Below are 20,342 nucleotides of genomic sequence, written 5' to 3' on the forward strand. Positions count from 1 at the left end.
TTGGTTGACTTTAGTGATGTGTAGTACATTGTGTCAAGAGCTGAGGGCAGAAGAGGCCTATTCACTTCATAGATATTAAAAAGCCTGAGAGACAGGAAGGGGCCAGTATCCCAATGTATCCTGAAAGGACATACTTCAAATGACCTAAATATCTCTCACTAGCCCTACTTCTCAAAAGTTCCACCATCTCCCAGCAGCACCACAGACTGGGGACCAGTCTTTGAGCACATGAACCTTTGATAAGTACTGCAACCATTTTTTTATGTTCATCATTACATGTTTATTGAATGTAATTCTCTAAGGGACAGCTATCTTCTCTCTAGTTTATTTTTATTTATCAATATAAGCTTCTGAATGTATTCTTTTGTTGTAATCCATTGCTATAATTATTTATTATATTATTCAAATTATCCAAGTTTTGCCACTGCACATTCCCTGAAGTGAGATTGTATATTTACTCAGTGTGCTTTTATTTCTTGATCACTTTCTTATTTTATGACACTGTATGATGTTCCAGGTCTGTATTCTAATTATCCTGCCCAAATCCTTTCCTCAGCTGTATCTCAAGGAGCGCTGCTCCTTTTTTACTCTTGGGAAGGAAAACATTAAATATACATTTTTAGTATGTTTTTTAAATTAGAGCTTTGCAGTTATACATAGAGGTTAAGGTCATACCAAAGAAATATACCATTTTAATCAAGTGTAAAATTCATAGGTATAAAATACATTCATAAAATTGTGTACCCATCATCACCATCAATTTAAGAATGTTCTCACATCCCAGAAACAAACTCTGATTGAGTTAAATAGTAACTAGATTCACTGTTTTCTCACCTACTGCTAATAGTTATTCTACTTTCTGTCTCTTTCAATTTCTTATTCTAGGTAACTGATAAATGGAATCTTGTAGTCCTATGAATCTGGATTGTTTCAGTTAAAATACTTTCAGGGTTCATACATGTGGTAGAATGCATTTGAAATGAATTCCTTTTAAGATTGAACATGTATATGCCACAGTTTGTTTATCCATTCATCTGTTGATGATGGATATTTGAGTCATATCCATCTTTTGGCTCTTGTGAATAATGCTGTGATGAAATATGGTATACAGTTTTCTGTCCCAGTACCTACTTGTACACATTTTTGCCTTGATATCTAAAAGTGAAGTTACTGGATTCAATAGTAGTTTTAGGAGAAGCCAAATTCTTCACAGTGGCTGCACCATTTTATATTATCATGAGTAGCACAACAGTTCCAATTTTTTCCATCTCCTTACCAACACTTTGTTATTGTTTGTTTTTAAAATTATCCTAATGAATGGGATGTGTTATCCATTGTGATATTTATTTATATTTCCATAATGATTGATAAATACTGAGCAATCTTATATGTTCTTATTTTACATTTCTATATATCTTTTGGAGAAATTTCTATTGAATTTTTTTTTTGGTTTTAAATTAAGTGTCTTTACTTTTATTTTGAGTTCCATGAGTTTGACATAATGCCCTTGATATATATCATTTGCAAATATTTTCTCTCATACTTTGTTTTTTCAACTCTCTTGATTATACCTTAAACACTGAAATTCACTAAGTTGTAAATATTGTTGAAGTCCAATGTATTTTTTCTTTTATTTCCTATTCTTTTGGTGTCACACCAAAGAAGTTAATGTCAAATCTAATGTCATGAAACTTTGTTCTTATGCCAAAAGTTTTAAAGCTTGAGCCTTAAAACTCTAGGTATGTTATTCATTTTGAGTTAATTTGTATGTCTGATACAGGTAAGGGTACAACATAACTAATTTGCATATGTATATCCAATTTATTGCAGCACCATTTGTTGAAAAGGTTACATTTTACCCATAGCCTCTTTGTTAAAAATCAGTTGAAATTATGTGAATGGTTTGATTTGAGCTCTCTATTCTGTTACAGTGGTTTATATGTCCCCATCTGTACACTGTCTCAATCAATGTAGCATTGTAGTAAATTTTGAAACCAAGATGTGGGAGTCATCTAACGTGTTCTTTGTTAAGATTATTCTGGCTGTTTAGGGTCTCATGAGATTCCAAATGAATTTTTTAATTGATTTTTTTAAATACAGGACAGCAAATGCATTACAATTCTTATTACACATATATAGCACAATTTTTCATGTCTTTGTATATAGAGTATGTTCATGCCAATTCCTGTCTTTATACATGTACTTATTTTTTGCATTATAATTCTTATTACACATATATATCACAATTGTTCATATTTCTGTTTGTATATAAAGTAAGTTCACACCCAATTCGTGTATTCATACATGTTCTTTGGATAATGATGTCCATCACCTTTCACCATCCTTGCTAATTCCCTGCCCCATCCTTTTGCCTTCCACCCCTCTTCCCTATCTAGAATTCATCTATTCCTCCATTCCTCTCCCTCCCTACCCCACTATGAGTCAGTCATCTTATACCAGAGAAGACATTCAGCATTTGTTTTTTGGTGATTGGCTAACTTCACTTAGCATTATCTTCTCCAGTGCCATCCATTTACCTGCAAATGCCATGATTTTATTCTCTTTTATTGTGGAGTAAAATTATATATATGCCACATTTTTTATCCATTCATCCACTGAAAGGCATCTAGGATGGCTCCACAGTTTAGCTATTGTGAATTGTGCTGCTATAAACATTGATGTGGCTGTGTCCCTGTAGTATGCTGTTTTTAAGTCCTTTGGGTATAGCCAGAGGAGAGGATTAGCTGGGTCAAATGATGGTTCCATTCACAGTTTTACAAGGAATCTTTATAGTGCTTTCCATATTGGCTGCACCAACTTGCAGTCCCACCAGCAATGCGTGAGTGTAACTTTTCCCCCACATCCTTGCCAACACTTACTGTTGTTTTGTCTTCATAATAGCTGCCATTCTGACCAGAGTGAGATAATATCTTAGAGTAGTTTTGATTTGCATTTCTCTAATTACTAGAGATGATGAACATTTTTTCATATATTTGTTGATTTATTGTATATCCTCTTCTGAGAAGTGTCTGTTCAGGTCCTTGGCCCATTTATTGATTGAGTTATTTGTTTTTTTGGTGTTTAGATTTTTTGAGTTTTTATATACCCTCGAGATTAGTGCTCTATTTGATGTGTGAGGGGTAAAAATTTGCTCCCCAAATGTAGGCTCTCTATTCACTTCATAGATTTTTTTTTGGCTGAGAGGAAAATTTTTAGTTTGAGTCCATCCCATTTATTAATTCTAGGTTTTAATTCTTGTGCTATAGGAGTGTTATTAATGAAATTGGGACCTAATCCCACGTGATGACGATTAGGGCTTACTTTTTCTTCTATGCATAGTCTCTGGTTTAATTCCTAGGTCTTTGGTTCATATTGAGTTAAATTTTGTGCATAGTGAGAGATAGGATTTAATTTCATTTTGTTGCATATAAATTTCCAGTTTTCCCAGCACCATTTCTTGAAGATACTATCTTTTCTCCAGTGCATGTTTTCGATACCTTTGTCTATATATAAGATAATTGTAATTTTGTGGGTTAGTCTATGTGTCCTCTATTGTATACTATTGGTCTACCAGTCTGTTTTGGTGCCAATACCATGCTGTTTTTGTTACTATTACTAGGTAGTATAGTTTAAGGTCTGGTATAGTGATGCCACCTACTTCACTCTTTCTGCTAAGGATTGCTTTAGCTATTTTGGGTCTCTTATTTTTCCAGATGAATTTCTTGATTGCTTTTATTATTTCTTTGGGGAATGCCATTGGGATTTTGATCAGAATTGCATTAAATATGTATAGTGCATTTGGCAGTGTGGTCATTTTGATAATATTTATTCTGCCTATCCAAGAGCAAGGTAGATCTTTCCATCTTCTAAGGTCGTCTTTGATTTCTCTCTTCAGGGTTCTGTAGTTTTCATTGTATACATCTTTTACCTCTTTCATTAAGTTTATTCCCAAGTGTCTTTTTTGAGGATATTGTGAATGGGGTAGTTTCCCTCATTTCCTTTTCAGAGGATTTGTCATTCATATACATAAATGCCTTTGATTTATGGGTGTTTATTGCTGTGGCCAGTGTTACAAGAACTATGTTGAATAGAAGTGATGAAAGAGGGCATCCATGTCTTGTTCCAGTTTTCAGAGAGAATGCCTTCAATTTTTCTCCATTTAGAATGATGTTGGCCTGAGGCTTATTGTAGACAGCCTTTATGATTTTGAGATATGTTCCTGTTATCCCTAGTTTTTCTAGTGTTTTGAACATAAAGGGGTGCTGTATTTTGTTAAATGCTTTTTCTGCATCTATTGAAATGATCTTATGATTCTTTAAGTCTATTGATGTGATAAATTACACTTTTTGATTTCTGTATGTTGAACCAACCTTGCATCCCTGGGATAAATCCCACTTGATCATGGTGCACAATCTTTTTGATATGTTTTTGTATTCAATCTGCCAGAATTTTATCGAGAATTTTTACATCTATGTTCATTGGAGATATTGATCTGAAGTTTTCTTTCTTTGATGTGTCTGCCTGGTTTTGGAATCAGGGTGATATTGGCCTCATAGAATGAGTTTGGAAATACTCCCTCTTTCTCTATTTTCTGAAATAAATTGTAGAGTATTGGTATTAGTTCTTCTTTAAAGGTCTTGTAAAACTCGACTGTATATCCATCTGGTCCTGGGCTTTTCTTGGTTGGTAAGATTCTGATGGCATCTTCTATTTACTTACTTGATATTGGTCTGTTTAAATTGTGTATATCTTCATGACTCAATCTGGGCAAATCCTATGACTAAAGAAATTTGTCGATGCCTTCAATGTCTTCTCTTTTATTGGAGTATAAGATTTCAAAATAATTTCTAATTATCCTCTGTATTTCTGTAGTGTTTGTTGTGATATTACCTTTTTCATCATATATGCTGATAATTTGAGACCTCTTTCTCCTTCTCTTTATTAGCCTGGCTAAGGGTAGGTCTACTTTGTTTATTTTTTCAAAGAACCAACTTTTGTTTTATCAGTTTTTTTCAATTATTTCTTTTGTTTCGATTTCATTTCTGATTTTAATTATATCTTGCCTTTTACTGCTTTTGCTGCTGATTTGTTCTTCTTTTTCTAGGGCTTTGAGATGTAGTGTGAAGTCATTTGTTTGTTGACCTTTTTTTTCTTTTAAGGAATGAACTCCATGCAATGAATTTTCCTCTTAGTACTGCTTTCATGGTGTCCCAGAGATTTCGATATGTGTGTCTATGTTCTCATTTACCTCTAAGAATTTTTTACTCTCCTCCTTGATGTCTTCTGCAACCCATTGTTCATTGAGTAACATATTGTTTAGTCTCCAGGTGATGGAGGAATTTTTATTTTTTATTTTGTCGATGATTTCCAATTTCATTCCATAATGATCTGATAAAATGCATAGTAGTATCTATACTTTTTTGTATTTGCTAAGAGTTGTTTTATGGCATAATATCTGATCTATTGTGAGAAGGATCCATGTGCTGCTGAGAAGAAAGTGTATCTGCTTGATGCAGGTTGAAATATTCTGTATATCTCAGTTAAGTCTAAGTTTATTGATTATATTATTGAGGTGTATAGATTCTTTATTCAACTTTTGTTTGGAAGATCTATCCAATGGTAAGAGAAGTGTGTTACAGTCACCCAAGAGTATTGTGTTGTGGTCAGTTTGACTCTTGAACTTGAGAAGAGTTTGTTTGATAAACATAGCTGCACCATTGTTTGGGTCATATATATTTAGGATTATATGTCTTGTTGGTGTATGGTTCCCTTGAGCTGTATATAATGTCCATTTTTTATCCCTTTTGATTAATTTTGGCTTGAAGTCTACTTTATTTGATATGAGGATGGAAACCCCTGCTTGTTTCCACAGTCCATGTGAGTGGTATGATTTTTCCCAACTTTTCACCTTAATTCTGTGTATATCTTTTCCTATTAGATGAGTCTCCTGGAGGCAGCATATTGTTGGGTCTTATTTTAATCCAATCTGTTAGACTATCTTTTGATTGGTGCGTTTAAGCCATTAACATTTAGGGTTATTATTGAGACATGGTTTGTAATTCCAGCCATATTTGTTTATTTTTTTTATTTAACTTGACTTGGTTTTCCTTTTTGATTAGTTTTTCCTTTCGTGTAGTACCTCTCTCTGCTAATTTTCATTGTTGTTTTTTATTTCCTCTTCATAGAATATTTTGCAAAGGATGTTTTATAGTGCCGGTTTTCTAAGTATAAATTTTTTTAACTTTTGTTTACCATGGAAAGTGTTTATTTCATCTTCAAATCTAAAGCTTAATTTTGCTGTGTATAAGCTTCTTGGTTGGCACTCATTCTCTTTCAGAACTTGATATATGTTGTTCCAGGAACTTCTAGCTTTCAGAAAATTCTGCCATTGTCCGATTTGGTTTACCCTACATGTAATCTGATTCCTTTCTCTTGTGGCTTTTAAAATTCTCTCCTTATTCTGTATGTTGGGTATTTTTATTATAATGTTTCTTGGTGTGGATCTGTTGTGATTTTGTACATTTGGCATCCTGTATGCTTCTTGAATTTGGATTTCCAATTCATTCTTCATGTTTGGAAAGTTTTCTTATATTATTTGTTTGAATAGATTGTTCATTCCTTTGGTTTGGACCTCTATGCCTTCCTCTATTCCAAAAACTCTTAAATTTGGTCTTTTTTGCTCATAGTTTCTTACCATTTTCGCTGTGTGGTCTATGTTCTTTCCAAGATGATATATTTTATCTTCATTGTCTGATGCTGTATCTTCCAAGTGATGTTTTCATTTGAGCTTTTAATTTGCTTTTTTATTTCTTTCCATTTCAAGGATTTCTGTTTTGTTTTTTTAGAACCTCTATCTCGCTGTTGAGGTGATCTTTTGCTTCTTGGATTTGTTTATGTAGCTCATTGTCAAAGTGATCTTTCACTGCTTGTATTTGTTCTCTTATGTCTTCCTTGAGTTCACAGAACATTTTAACCATGTAAATTCTGAAATCTTTCCCTGTAATTTTTTCTGCTGTAGCTTCCAATGATTCTAATGATGTGTTATATTGATTTGTTTGTGGTACTTTCTTGCCTTGTCTTTTCATGTTGCTCGTGTGTCTTCCTTTCCAGCTCTGTGGGTCTGGTGTGTTATTGTTTTTACCCTATAGATTTGTAGTACTCTTGTAGCGTTCCAAGATCCCTCCTTTGTGGGAAAGGACAATGTTAATATATCCCAATATCAACAATACATCACCTATGAACAATTTGTTGTTATGAAGACATTTACAGTTTAGTCTCAATGTCCGGGAATATTGGATTTATTATTATTTATTTAAAATATAAACAGTAATTTCATAAAAGGGTTTACAGTTTTTGGCAGTGGACAATGAACTGGGGGTCAGGCATAGGACGATATATGGAGAGGGAAAGATGTGAGGATATATAGTTAATATATCTTAGGAAATGTGAAAGAGAAATCTAATGAACAGCATTAGTAGCGAGGGAATAGACACGAAGTAATTTAGGGTAGACAAGTACATGGGCAGACAGTAGATTACATAAAAAACACATATGTATTTAGAAAAATACAGGATGTGAAAATAGTAAAATATGGGGGGGTGAATGAAGAAGAAAGAAAAAAGGGAAAAAAAGAAAGAAAAAAGAAAAAGAGAAAAGGGGGGGCTTATGCAACTCCTCTATAGTATATTATTCAGGTGACTCAGTCCTCAAAGTCCTATTTCATGCAAAGTTCTTTGTTTTACATATGTTGGGGATGTGAGGGCCAGAGGATAGAAGTGTAGAAGAGAAAGAAGAAGAAGAAAACAAAAACCCAAAAGAAGAAACCAGGGTTGTTGCTAGTTTTAGAGATCCGTTTCTTTCCTGCTTCTCTTCTCATCCAGTAGGTGGGGTTGTCTGTTTTAAGCTGGTGTCTCTGCCCTCAGGATAGTATAGGTAACCAGGGTGAGAATACTGGACCTGCTCAGATGGAGATCTAATCTGAGAGTCATGCCCCCAAATATGGCGAGAAAGATTTTCCAAGATGGAGTCGGTCTGCTTCCAGCGCCAGGGTGTCTGGTGAGGTTGGGGGAGCTGGGTGATGGCCTTGTGCTTTGGATAGATAGCAGCCAACTGTCCTGTGTGGGAACAGATCACAGTCTGATGTTCTGCAGAGGTGCTGATAGGTGATTCTGCTAAGCCACTTGAGAGCCATGTGTGAGCTAGAACTCTGAAGGCTTTGGGTCCAGAGTCCAGAGTCCTACTTGAATGCAGAGGCTCTGATTTCTTCATGGGGGCAGGGGTCACAGTGTTATTGATTTCTGTGAAAATCCACTAGATAGGGGTCCTCTCACACTCTCTGAAATGTTGTATTCTTACTAGGATAGACCTGGGTCACATATCAAAACAGGATGCTTCCTCTTTTGGCCCCACATCTTGAAGTCCTTTATATGAATTTTTGAATGGACTTTGCTGTTTCTGAAAAATCCTGATAGCATTCTTATAGGAACTGAATTAAATCTATAGATCAATTTGGATAACATTTCTTTTTTGAAAATATTATTTTAATCCATAAACACAGGATTCCTTTTTAGTTATCTGTATTTTCTGCAGTATGTTGTAGCATTCAATGTATAGGTCTTTTGCTTCTTTGGTAAAAATTTATTCCTAAGCATTTCATTGTTTTTAATGCTATTGTAAATAGAATTTTTTGTTTATTTTTTATTGATTCTTTTCAGTTATACATAACATAAGGATTCATTTTGACACAATTATAAAAGCATGGAATATAGTATTCTCTAATTCAATTTCCAGTACTTTCCCTTTCCCTCTACTCCTCTTTTCCCCCATTCCCTTCCCTCTACTCTTATGACCTTCCTGCTATTTACTTACAGATTTTTTTTAAAGTTTGTGTCTTGTGGATATACATAATGGTGAGATTCACTGTGGTATATTCATATATGTACATAGGAAAGTTAGGTCAGATTCATTCCATTGTTCTTTCCTTTTCCCTCTCCCTTAATCCCCCCAGTACAGTTATCTTAAGTTTATTTCTATGGAATCTCACCCTTTTATTTTTTCCCCTTATTTTGGATGAGCTCCTGCATATCTCAGGAAATATTGAAATTTCATCTCACTCCAAGAGGAATGGCAGTTGTCAAGAATATATATAATAATAAGTATTGGCAAGGATGTGGGGAAGAAGGTACACTCTCATATGTTTGGCAGGACTACAAATTAGTGCAACCACTCTAGAAAGCAGTATGGAGATTCCTCACAAAATTAGGAATAGATCTAGCATATGACCAAGCTATCCCTCTCTTTCATATATCCAAAAGTTCTAAAATCAGGATATACTATAGGGATGCAGCCATATTAATCATTGTAATGCCCAATTCATATTAACCAAGCTATGAAACTAACATAAGTGCCTTCAACAATGAATAAAGAAAATGTGGTATATATACACAATGGAGTACTACTCAGCCATAAAGAACTATGAAAGTATGACATTTGCCAGTAAATTGACGGAAGTGAAAACTATCATGTTAAGTGTGACTGTTTTCTTAATTTCTCATTGGATGTGTATTTTTAATGTATAGAAATGTCACTATTTATATTTGTTGATTTTGTATCCTACAACTTTGCTAATCTTATATCCTAAAGGATTTTTGAAATTGTTTTGGAATCTTGAAGATTTTCTACATATAAAATCATGTCATTTATTAACAGATAATTGTACTTATGTCCCTTCAGTTCAATGCCATTTATTTTTTTCGCATCAGATTGCTCTAACTAGAACTTCTAGTACTAACTAGCAAAATAAAGCATCCTTGTCATCTCGTTCTTGAACCTAGGTGAAAAAACTTTGATTCTTCAATTATTGAGTACAGTATTACAGTTTTTCATATAACATCTTCACCATGATGATGAAATTTTTAAAATGTAGTTTATTGTATATTTTTAATCATAAATAGGTGCTACTACTGGAAAAAAATGTGTGTTTGTATGTGTTGGCATGGATTTATATAACCATGAGGTTTTCCTGTTCATTTGTTAATGACATATATTATGTTGATTGACTTCTTTCTTTTTGTGTATTGGACAGTCCCAACATTCTAGAAGCAAAATCTTCTTAGTCATGGTGCCCAATTCGTATATAATATGTTGATGAATTTGGATAACTAATATTTGGTTGATGAATTTTGCATTAGTGTTCATAAAGAATATGTAATATGTATAATTTTCTTGTAATATTTTTATCTAGTTTTTGTATCATCGTGTTTCTGGCCTCTATTATATAAGTTAAGAAATTATTTTTATGAGTTTGAAAAGAAATTTTGTTACTTATTCCTTAAGGTTTGATGGAATTCCCTAGGGAAATCTTCTGGCTAATTATTGATTGAAATATCTTACTTATTATAGGTTTATTCAGATTTCCTCTTTTTTATGAGTCATTGTTGATATATTGTGTGCTTCTAGAAATGTGTTCATTTCATTGAGGTTATACAATTCTTTGGCATATGTTTGTTTTTAGTATTACTTATCTTTTATGTGTAAACTTAGTAAGAATGCTATCACTTCTGCTTTGAATTTGAATCCCCTTTTTTCTTTGGGCTCATTAAAGTCTGATCAATTTTGTTGGTCTTGTCATAGATCTTTTTGTTGACTTCTTTCCAATATGGTTTTGTTGATTTTCTCTACCATTCTATTTCCTCTTTTAGTTAATCTGCATATTAACTTTTTTTATTTTCTTGATTCTGCTGGCTTTGTGTTTAGTTTGCTCTATTTTTCATAGGTCTTTAAGCTCTAAGTTCAGTTTATTGATTAAAGATCTTCTTTTTAATGTGTCTATTTTCACCTATAAATATTCTTCTTAGCACCACCAGGTTTTACGTTTTTATAAATGTCACTAATCAGGTTGATGAAGGAAAATCTCTTCTCTTCCCTATTTTATTTTTAATCGTAAATTAGTTTGGATTTATCAAATGTCTTTTACACACCAATTGAGATGATCATGTTTTTAAATCTTTTATCATGTTTTTATGATATATCAACTGATATAAAAATGTTAAAAACAGTCTTACATAAATTGGCTGACTGTAGGCTGCAAAGTTTTGTGTGTTTGGTTGTGTGTGTGTTTGTGCGTGCACGCCATGCTGAGAATAGAACCAAAGACCTCATGCTTATTAGAAAAGCACTCTACCAGAGAGAAACATCTATAGCTCCACATAATCATTTTTTATCCCTTTTATATATTGCTTAAGTGGATATGCTAATACTGTTAAATTTTTATGTCTACATTCATGAGAGACTTTGGTCTACAGTGTTTCCTTGTAAACAATATGAAATATTTTAATACTAGGGCACTGCTGTTTTAAAACTGAGTTACTATTCTTTCCTCTTCTTGGCTTTTCTTAAACGACTCATGTAAAATTTAAATAACTCTCCTCTCAAATATTTAATACTTTCATTGTTTTCCTGTCTTGGTATTTTTTAAATCCTATTTCGCACACTTAAAATTTTTAACAGTTAAATAGTAATATTTTTGCATGATAATCTGTCAATAAATAAAATTTTACCTGAAGTGACTCCTATAGCTTTCTTTGTCACTCAGCATTGACATACAATTAATTACATATTGAACTTCTACAGTTTAATTGCTTTGAGATATATACACTGATGAAACAATCACTTTGGCCAAGATATGTGTTATGCACTGAGCTTTGCTCATGCTCTTTTTTCATGAACTTCCTCAGTATTCAGTCCCATACAAATATTCATATACTTTGTATCACTTTAGATTTGCATACATTCTTAAATTTTTCTATAAATGGAGTCATGTAATATATACTCTTTGTCTGAATTTGTTCACTCAGCCTGATTGTGAAATTCATCCATATTGTTACATGTGTTAATAGTTCCTCTCTTTATTGCTGAGTAGTATCTCATTGTATGGCTATACCACATTTTATTTATTTATCCATTCACCTGATGATAGACATTTGGGTTGTTTCCAGTTTTAGGCCATTACAAATAAAGCTGCTATGAACATTCCTGTACCAGTCTTTGTGTGGACATATGTTTTCAGTTCTCCTGGGAAAATACCTATGACTGTGATTGCTGGGTCATATGGTAAGTGTATGTTTAACTTCATAAAAAACAAAACCAAATCATTTTTAATGTGGCAATAAATTTCATATTAAGTCAGCTCAAACATGAGCTAGAAGTTCTGGTTGCTCAAAATCTTTTCCAGTGCATTAGGTATTGTCAGCCTTCTTAATTTTGGCATTTCTGGTGTATGTTTGTTATGGTACTTTTTTGTGGTTTTAATTTTTATTTTCCTGACTATAAGATATTTTGAGCACCTTCTCAAGTTTATCAGGACTCTTGGTACTTCTTTTGCACTATCTCTATTCAAATAGCTTTCCCATTTTTTAAAAAAGTTGATTATCATAAAATTATTAGCTTGTAAGAAGTCTTAATATGGGAAAATTCTTTTCTGATATACTAGAAATATTTTCCCCAGATTATTGCTTGCATTTTTGTTTTCAAAGGAAAAAGTTGGAGAAGTCCATTTTATTAATTCCTTATTCTGTAATAATATATTTGTGTTCTAATAAATCTTTTCCCACTCTAAATTCAGAAGGGCTTTCTCAAGTATTTTTGAATAGTATTTTTGGATTGTACATTTTGGTCTGTGACCAGCTTTGATTTAATTTTTCTATTTGTTGTAAGAGTTGATGATAATTTTTTTTACCATAAATGTCATCATATTCTAATTATCTGGCATCATTTATTGAGTATAGATTTTTCTTTCTCCATTAAAATGCTGTATTACTTCTGTCAGAAATGTAGCTAAACATATTTGTGTATGTTTAATTCAGCTATATTCATCTATATGTCTATCATTTCACAAATGCCTAAGTGTTTTGATTACTATGGCTTTATATAGTATCTGTTAAAATCATATAGGTTAATCTTCCAACTTTGCTTTTATTTTAAAAATTGCTTTGTGTACTCTCTGTACTTTGAATTACTGTATACATTTTAGCATTAGCATATCAATTTCTAATTTGATTTTATTGACTCTGGATACAAAATTAATGGTAATTGTCATCTCAACACATTTAGTCTTCTAACACTGAACATGGTGATCCTCCAGTTTTGGAAATTATTTTAAATTTATTTCAAGGACATTTTAAGTTTTCAGCGTGCAATTTTAACAAATCCATTTCCTAGGGTTACTCATAAGGATGTTACATTTTATTTTCTGTATTATAGATAGAATTGTTTTAATGATTTAACTTTCCAGATAGTTTATAAGAATAAAGTTGAGTTTTAAACAACCTGGATATTATGATACTGTTTAATCAATAATTAGAGTTCATAGTTATTTTTTACCTAAATAAACCTATCATCTGATAAACAGTCTTACTTCATTTTTATTATCCATGCCTTTTATTTCTTTTATTTGCTTTATTTTAATTACTAATTCTCTAGTATAGTGTTATGAAGAAGTGGGAAAAAAGCCATTCTTGCCCTGTTCCAGTACTAGAGATAAAACAAATAACTCTTTAATTTTTAATTATGTTGTTAGCTGTAGGATTTTCTTAGATGTTCTTTGTCAGTTTGAAGCAGTTTCCTAGATTTCGTAAATATTTATCATAATTAGTGAATTTTCTCAGTGACTTTTCTGTATCTAGTGAAATACTTTCATGATTTTTCTTCTTTATTATTAGTATTATTTGCTTTTATTGATTTTCTAATGTTGAATCAATGTTTCTTTCCTGAGATAAACCCTACATGCTATTAATTATTTTATTTATTTTTTATTTGTTAATATTTATACCTTTCTAAAATAGAATATTTAAGTTCTTAGTATGTCTGTCATGTTTTTGAATTAAGGTTATGTTGGTCATATAAATGAATTGGGCTTTGTTTTCCTCCTCCTGTACTATCTAAAAGTGTTTCTGTAGCATTGGTGTTATTTTATCCTTCCATACTGGCTGGAATTAACCAGTTTAGAAGTCTGTACCATTGATCTATGTGTATCCCTTTATTAATAACACAGTCTTTATTATTATTCCTATTAAGTCTTTAAGACCAGTGGACTGATCTCTCCCAATCATTTTTTTCCTCTTATGATGCTGTTTCCTGTTCCAGCTTCTAATCCCTTTGCTTTCCTTAGGAAATTTAAAATAAGTATATGTATTTTTTTTGAGAGAGAGAGAGAATTTTTTAATATTTATTTTTTAGTTTTTGGTGGACACAACATATTTTTATTTTATTTTTATGTGGTGCTGAGGATCAAACCCAGCGCCCTGTGCTTGCCAGGCAAGCTAGTTACCGCTTGAGCCACATCCCCAGCCCAATATATCTGTATTTTTTAAAAAAGATCTTTCTGAAATTATGGTAGCATTTATGTTAATTGATCAATTTAGAATTTATGAAATTTTATTATTTTACTATCTTAAGTCTTCTAATCCATGAACATAGTGTCTGTCCATTTATTTAAGTGTTCTTTCATTAGCAGTTTACAGTTATCATCATATATGTCTTATAGATTCTTATCTAGTTAATTTTACTTTGTAGATAGCTACATTAAGTAGTGGTTTTAATTTTGGTTTGCAATTGATCAAAACTGTTATTTAGAAATATTATTGCTTTAGTTCATTGGCCTTGCCTCTTGCTATTTTGCAAAATTCATGGAAATTTTTGTATATTTCTTTGAATTTCTTTATGGGTAATGACTTCTAAAGCATCCCTTTTTTAAAAAATCAACATGCATAATCATTAAATTTATTTTAAATCGTGCTTTATATTCATCCCATTAATTTCAATGAGTTATGTTCATTGTAGTAAAATTCAAAATATTTTCAGAGATTAAAAATTATCTAAAATGCTTGAAAACAGAAGTATTTTGGACTTCGAATTTTTGGGGGAGTGTGTGTGTGGAATTGTTACATACTAAGTGAGATGTCTTTGGGAACAGTCCCAAGTCTAAACACAAAATGTATTTATGCTTCATATGCACTTTGCATACAAGGACTCAAGTTGATTTTTTGCAGTGTTTTTAGTATATTTGAGTTTTAACTGCAACTTGTCACGAAAGGTCAAGTGTGGATTTTCCACTGTGTCATCACATACATACATCACATACATGCTCAAAAAGATTCAGATTTTTGATTTTCAGATTAGAGATGTTCAACCTGTGTCTCATTGTTCTCTATGTTTATATTCATAAGACATTTAATTGGATTGGTTTTATAACTCATGACATATGAGCTATGTTGGTGAAGATACCATAACTGATCCCCAAAAAAGGGTGTTTTGCAGTTACTGAACGTAGTGTTTTATAAATATAAGCAGATGAAAGTAATTACTAGTTTAAAATCTATTTACTGGTAGTGTACTTATTTATTTAAAACTTTTATTCTGTCAGTTTTTGCTTCTTCCATTTTAAAACTGTTATTAGGTGCATAGAGATTTTAAACTATTTAAATTCTCCTGAATAATTGCTCATTTTTTCAATATGACAAATTGCTCTTTTGCTTGATTTTTTTTTTTTTACTATTAGTATAGTGGTTCCCAAATTCTTATTCCGACTATTTTCATGATAAGGCTTTTCCTACCTTCATTTACTTTTAGCTTATCTGTATATATTGTAGGAAGATTATACTTGAGTCTTGTTTTTTAAAAATTGAATTTTAAAATGCTTACTTTTGTTTTCTATTTGTTTCCTTTGTTCTTTGGTTCTCTTTCGCTGCTTTTTAATAGTTTCTGAATATTTGTAATATATGATAGCTTTTCACTTTTATTCAATCTATTTAATTTTCCTTTATATTTTTGTATGTTGTGATGTAAATTATACATACTATAATTTTATTGTCTACTTAGACTTAATATTGCACAACTTCACATAAAATGTAGAAAACATACTCATTGATGTATCACTGCCCTTTCACTCTTTGTTTAGTTATATGTATTTCATATAATATTTAAAAATCCTCCAAACAGTATTGTATTTTGAACTAAAAGAATCTCAGCTATTTTAAAGGACTAGAGAAGGAAAACAAATAGTCCTCTTTAATTATTCAGAAGTTTACTAGTGCTTTACTCTTCTTTTTTTCCCAGAAGATTTTCCCTCTTTTTTTGTTTCATCTAAAAGAATTTTCATGAGTAGTTACTATGGAGAAAGTATGCTGCTGACAAATTGTTTTATTTTTCTGGTATCTCAAGAAGACTTCTATTTTCTTTTAATTTATTCATTATTTATTCTTATTGGTTGCTAAAAACATTACAATTATCTTGACATATCATATATCATACATTTGATTCAAAAGGGATATGAATTCTTATTTTTACCATGTGTACAGATTATAGGATCACATTGGTTATACAGACACGTGTATACATACTGCCATACTAGTGTCTGTTGTATTCTGCTGCCTTTCCTATCCCCTTCCTATCCCCCTTCCCCTCCCATCCCCTCCCATTATCTCTCTCTCTACCCCATCTACTGTAACTCATTTCTCTCTCTCTCTCTCTTTTTTCCCCTTTCCCCTCACATCCTCTTATATGTAATTTTGTAGAAAAATGAGGGTCTTCTTCCATCTTCCGTGCAATTCCCCTTCTCTCTCCATTCCCTCCCACCTCTCGTCCCTGCTTAGTGGTAATCTTCTTCTCATGCTCTTCCTCCCTGCTCTGTTTTGAGTTGCCCTCCTTATATCAAAGAAGACATTTGGCATTTGTTTTTTAGGGATTGGCTAACTTCACTTAGCATAATCTGCTCTAATGCCATCCATTTCCCTGCAAATGCCATGATTTTGTTATTTTTTAGTGCTGAGTAATATTCCATTGTGTATAAATACCACATTTTTTTATCCATACATCTATTGAAGGGCATCTGGGTTGGTTCCACAGTCTAGCTATTGTGAATTGTGCTGCTATGAACATTGATGTAGCTGTATCCCTGTAGAATGCTCTTTTTAGGTCTTTTGGGAATAGTCCAAGAAGAGGAATAGCTGCGTCGAATGGTGGTTCCATTCCCAGCTTTCCAAGGAATCTCCATACTGCTTTCCAAATTGGCCACACCAATTTGCAGTCCCACCAGCAATGTACAAGTGTACCCATTTACCCACATCTTCGCCAGCACTTGTTGTTGTTTGACTTCATAATAGCTGCCATTCTTACTGGAATGAGATGGTATCTTAGAGTGGTTTTAATTTGCATTTCTCTAATTGCTAGAGATGGTGAGCATTTTTTTGTGTATTTGTTGATTGATTGTATATCCTTCTCTGAGAAATGTCTATTCAGATCCTTTGCCCGTTTGTTGATTGGGTTATTTGTTTTCTTATTGTTTAATTTTTTGGGTTCTTTGTATACTCTGGATATTAAGGCTGCATCTGAAGTGTGAGGGGTAAAAATTTGTTCTCAGGATGTAGGCTCCCTATTTACCTCTCTTATTGTTTCTCTTGCTGAGAAAAAACTTTTTAGTTTGAGTATGTCCCATTTGTTGATTCTTCATTTTAACTCTTGTGCTATAGGTGTCCTATTAAGGAATTTGGAGCCCAACCCCATGAGATGAAGATTAGAGCCAACTTTTTCTTCTATTAGATGCAGAATTTCTGGTTGGATTCCTAGCTCCTTGATCTATTTTGAGTTAACTTTTGTGCATGGTGAGAGAAAGGGATTCAATTTCAGTTTGTTGCATATGGATTTCCACTTTTCCCAGCACCATTTGTTGAAGATGCTATCCTTTCTCCATTGCATGCTTTTAGCACCTTTGTCTAATATAAGGTAGTTGTAATTTTGTGGATTGGTCTCTGTGTCCTCTATTCTGTACCATTGTTCTACCCTCCTGTTTTGGTACCAGTACCATGCTGTTTTTGTTACTATTGCTCTGTAGTATAGTTTAATGTCTGGTATAGTGATACCACCTGTTTCACTCTTCCTGCTTAGAATTGCTTTTGCTATTCTGGGTCTTTTATTTTTCAAGAGGAATTTTATGATTGCTTTTTCTATTTCTGTGAGAAATGTCATTGGGATTTTGATTGGCATTGCATTAAACCTATAGAGTACTTTTGGTAATATCGCCATTTTAATGATATTAGTTCTGCCTATCCATGAACAGGGTATATCTTTCCATCTTCTAAGGTCTTCTTCTATTTCTCTCTTTAGGGTTCTGTAGTTTTCATTGTATAGGTCTTTCACCTCTTGTTAGGTTGATTCACAAGTATTTTATTTTGTTGAGGATATTGTGTAATGGGATGGTTATCCTCATTTCCGTTTCAAAGGATTTGTCACTGATATACAGGAATGCCTTTGATTTATGCGTGTTGATTTTATATCCTGCCACTTTGCTGAATTCATTTATTAGCTCTAGAAGTTTCTTGGTAGAACCTTTTGGGTCTGCTAGGTATAGGATCATGTCATCCACAAATAGTGCTAATTTAAGGTCTTCTTTTCCTGTATTTATGCCTTTAATTTCTTTTGTCTGTCTAATTGCTCTGGCCAGTGTTTTGAGAACTATGTTGAATAGAAGTGGTGAGAGAAGGCATCCTGTCTTGTTCCAGATTTTAGAGGGAATGCCTTCAATTTTTCTCCATTTAGAATGATGCTAACCTGAGGCTTAGCATAGATAGCTTTTACAATGTTGAGGTAACTTCCTGTTATCCCTATTTTTTCTACTGTTTTGAACATAAAGTGATGCTGTACTTGGTCGAATGCTTTTTCTGCATCTATCGAGATGATCATATGGTTCTTATCTTTAAGTCTATTGATGTGGTGAATAGCATTTATTGATTTCCATATATTGAACCAGCCTTGCATCCGGGGATGAATCTTACTTGATCATGGGGCACAATTTTTTTGATATGTTTTTGTATCCGATTTGCCAGAATTTTATTGAGGATTTTTCCATCTAAGTTCATTAGAGATATTGATCTGTAGTTTTCTTTCTTTGAAGTGTCTTTGTCTGGTTTCAGAATCAGGGTGATGTTGGACTCTTAGAATGAATTTGGAAGAGCTCCCTCTTTTTCTATTTCCTGAAATAGCTTGAAAAGCATTGGTATTAGTTCTTCTTTAAAAGTTTTGTAAAACTCTGCTCTATACCCTTCTAGTCCTTGGATTTTCTTAGTCTGGAGTCTTTTGATGTCTTCTTCTATTTCCTCCATTGATATTGGTCTGTTTAAGTTGTGTGTATCCTCCTGACTCAATCTGGGCAAATCACATGACTTAAGAAATTTATTGATGTCTTCACTATCTTCTATTTCATTGGAATATAAGGTTTCAAAATAATTTCTAATTATCTTCTGTATTTCTGTAGAGTCTGTTGTGATATTTCCTTTTTCATCCTGCATGCTAGTAATTCGAGTTCTCTCTTTTCTTCTCTTCATTAGCATGCCTAAGGGTCTGTGGATCTTATTAATTTTTTCAAAGAACCAACTTTTTGTTTTGTCAATTTTTTCAATTGTTTCTTTTGATTCAATTTCATTGATTTCAGCTCTGATTTTAATTATTTCTTGCCTTCTACTTCATTTGCTGTTGTTTTTCTCTTCTTTTTCTAGGGTTTTGAGATGGAGTGTGAGATCATTTATTTGTTGTTTTTTCTTTTTTGAGGAATGCACTCCAAGCAATGAATTTTCCTCTTAGAACTGCTTTCATTGTGTCCTATAGATTTTGATATGTTGTGTCTGTGATTTCATTTATCTCTAAGAATTTTTTGATTTCCTCCTTTATGTCTTCTGTAATCCATTGATCATTCAGTAACATATTGTTCATTCTCCAAGTGATGTAGGATTTTTCCTTCCTTCTTTAATCGTTGACTTCCAGTTTCATTCCATTATGATCAGATAAGATGCATGGTATTATCTCCACTCCTTTATAATTTCTAAGAGTTGCCCTATGGCATAATATATGTTCTATTTTTGAGAAGGATCCATGTGCTATCCACTTGAGGATGGTTGATATATTCTATATATGTTGGTTAAGTCTAGGTTATTAATTGTGTTATTAAGTTCTATTGTTTCTTTATTCAACTTTTGTTTGGAAGATCTGTCCAGTGGTGAGACAGGTGTGTTGAAGTCACCCATAATTATTGTGTTGTGGTCTATAGGACTCTTGAAATTGACGAGAGTTTGTTTTATGAATTTAGCAGCACCATTGTTTTGTACATAAATATTGATAATTGTTATGTCTTGTTGGTGAATGGTTCCCTTTAACAGTATATAGTGTCCTTCTTTATCTCTTTTGATTAACTTAGGCTTGAAGTCGATTTTACTCTATATGAGGATGGCCACTCCTGCTGGCTTCCGAGGACCATGTGAGTGGTATGATTTTTCCCAACCTTTCACCTTCAGCTT

General features: G+C 32.6%; 2 protein-coding genes across 4 annotated transcripts in view; one reads left to right on the plus strand and one right to left on the minus strand.

Annotated features, from left to right (window-relative positions):
* Nucleotides 1-20,342, minus strand: part of LOC101964337 (sperm microtubule inner protein 7) — a 174,086-nt gene that overhangs the window by 131,426 nt on the left and 22,318 nt on the right. The window lies entirely within an intron of this gene.
* Zpbp (zona pellucida binding protein) overlaps nucleotides 1-20,342 on the plus strand; it is a 103,649-nt gene that overhangs the window by 64,067 nt on the left and 19,240 nt on the right. The window contains exon 8 of one of the 3 annotated variants that reach the window (XR_013435026.1): nucleotides 11,997-12,111. The exons of the other annotated variants lie outside the window; for them this stretch is intronic. The gene's annotated coding sequence lies outside the window, so the exon portion shown is untranslated. The remainder of the gene's footprint in view (nucleotides 1-11,996; nucleotides 12,112-20,342) is intronic. 3 annotated transcript variants of the gene reach the window in all.

This window comes from Ictidomys tridecemlineatus, chromosome 2, assembly GCF_052094955.1.
Source record: "Ictidomys tridecemlineatus isolate mIctTri1 chromosome 2, mIctTri1.hap1, whole genome shotgun sequence".
Classification (NCBI taxonomy): domain Eukaryota; kingdom Metazoa; phylum Chordata; class Mammalia; order Rodentia; family Sciuridae; genus Ictidomys; species Ictidomys tridecemlineatus.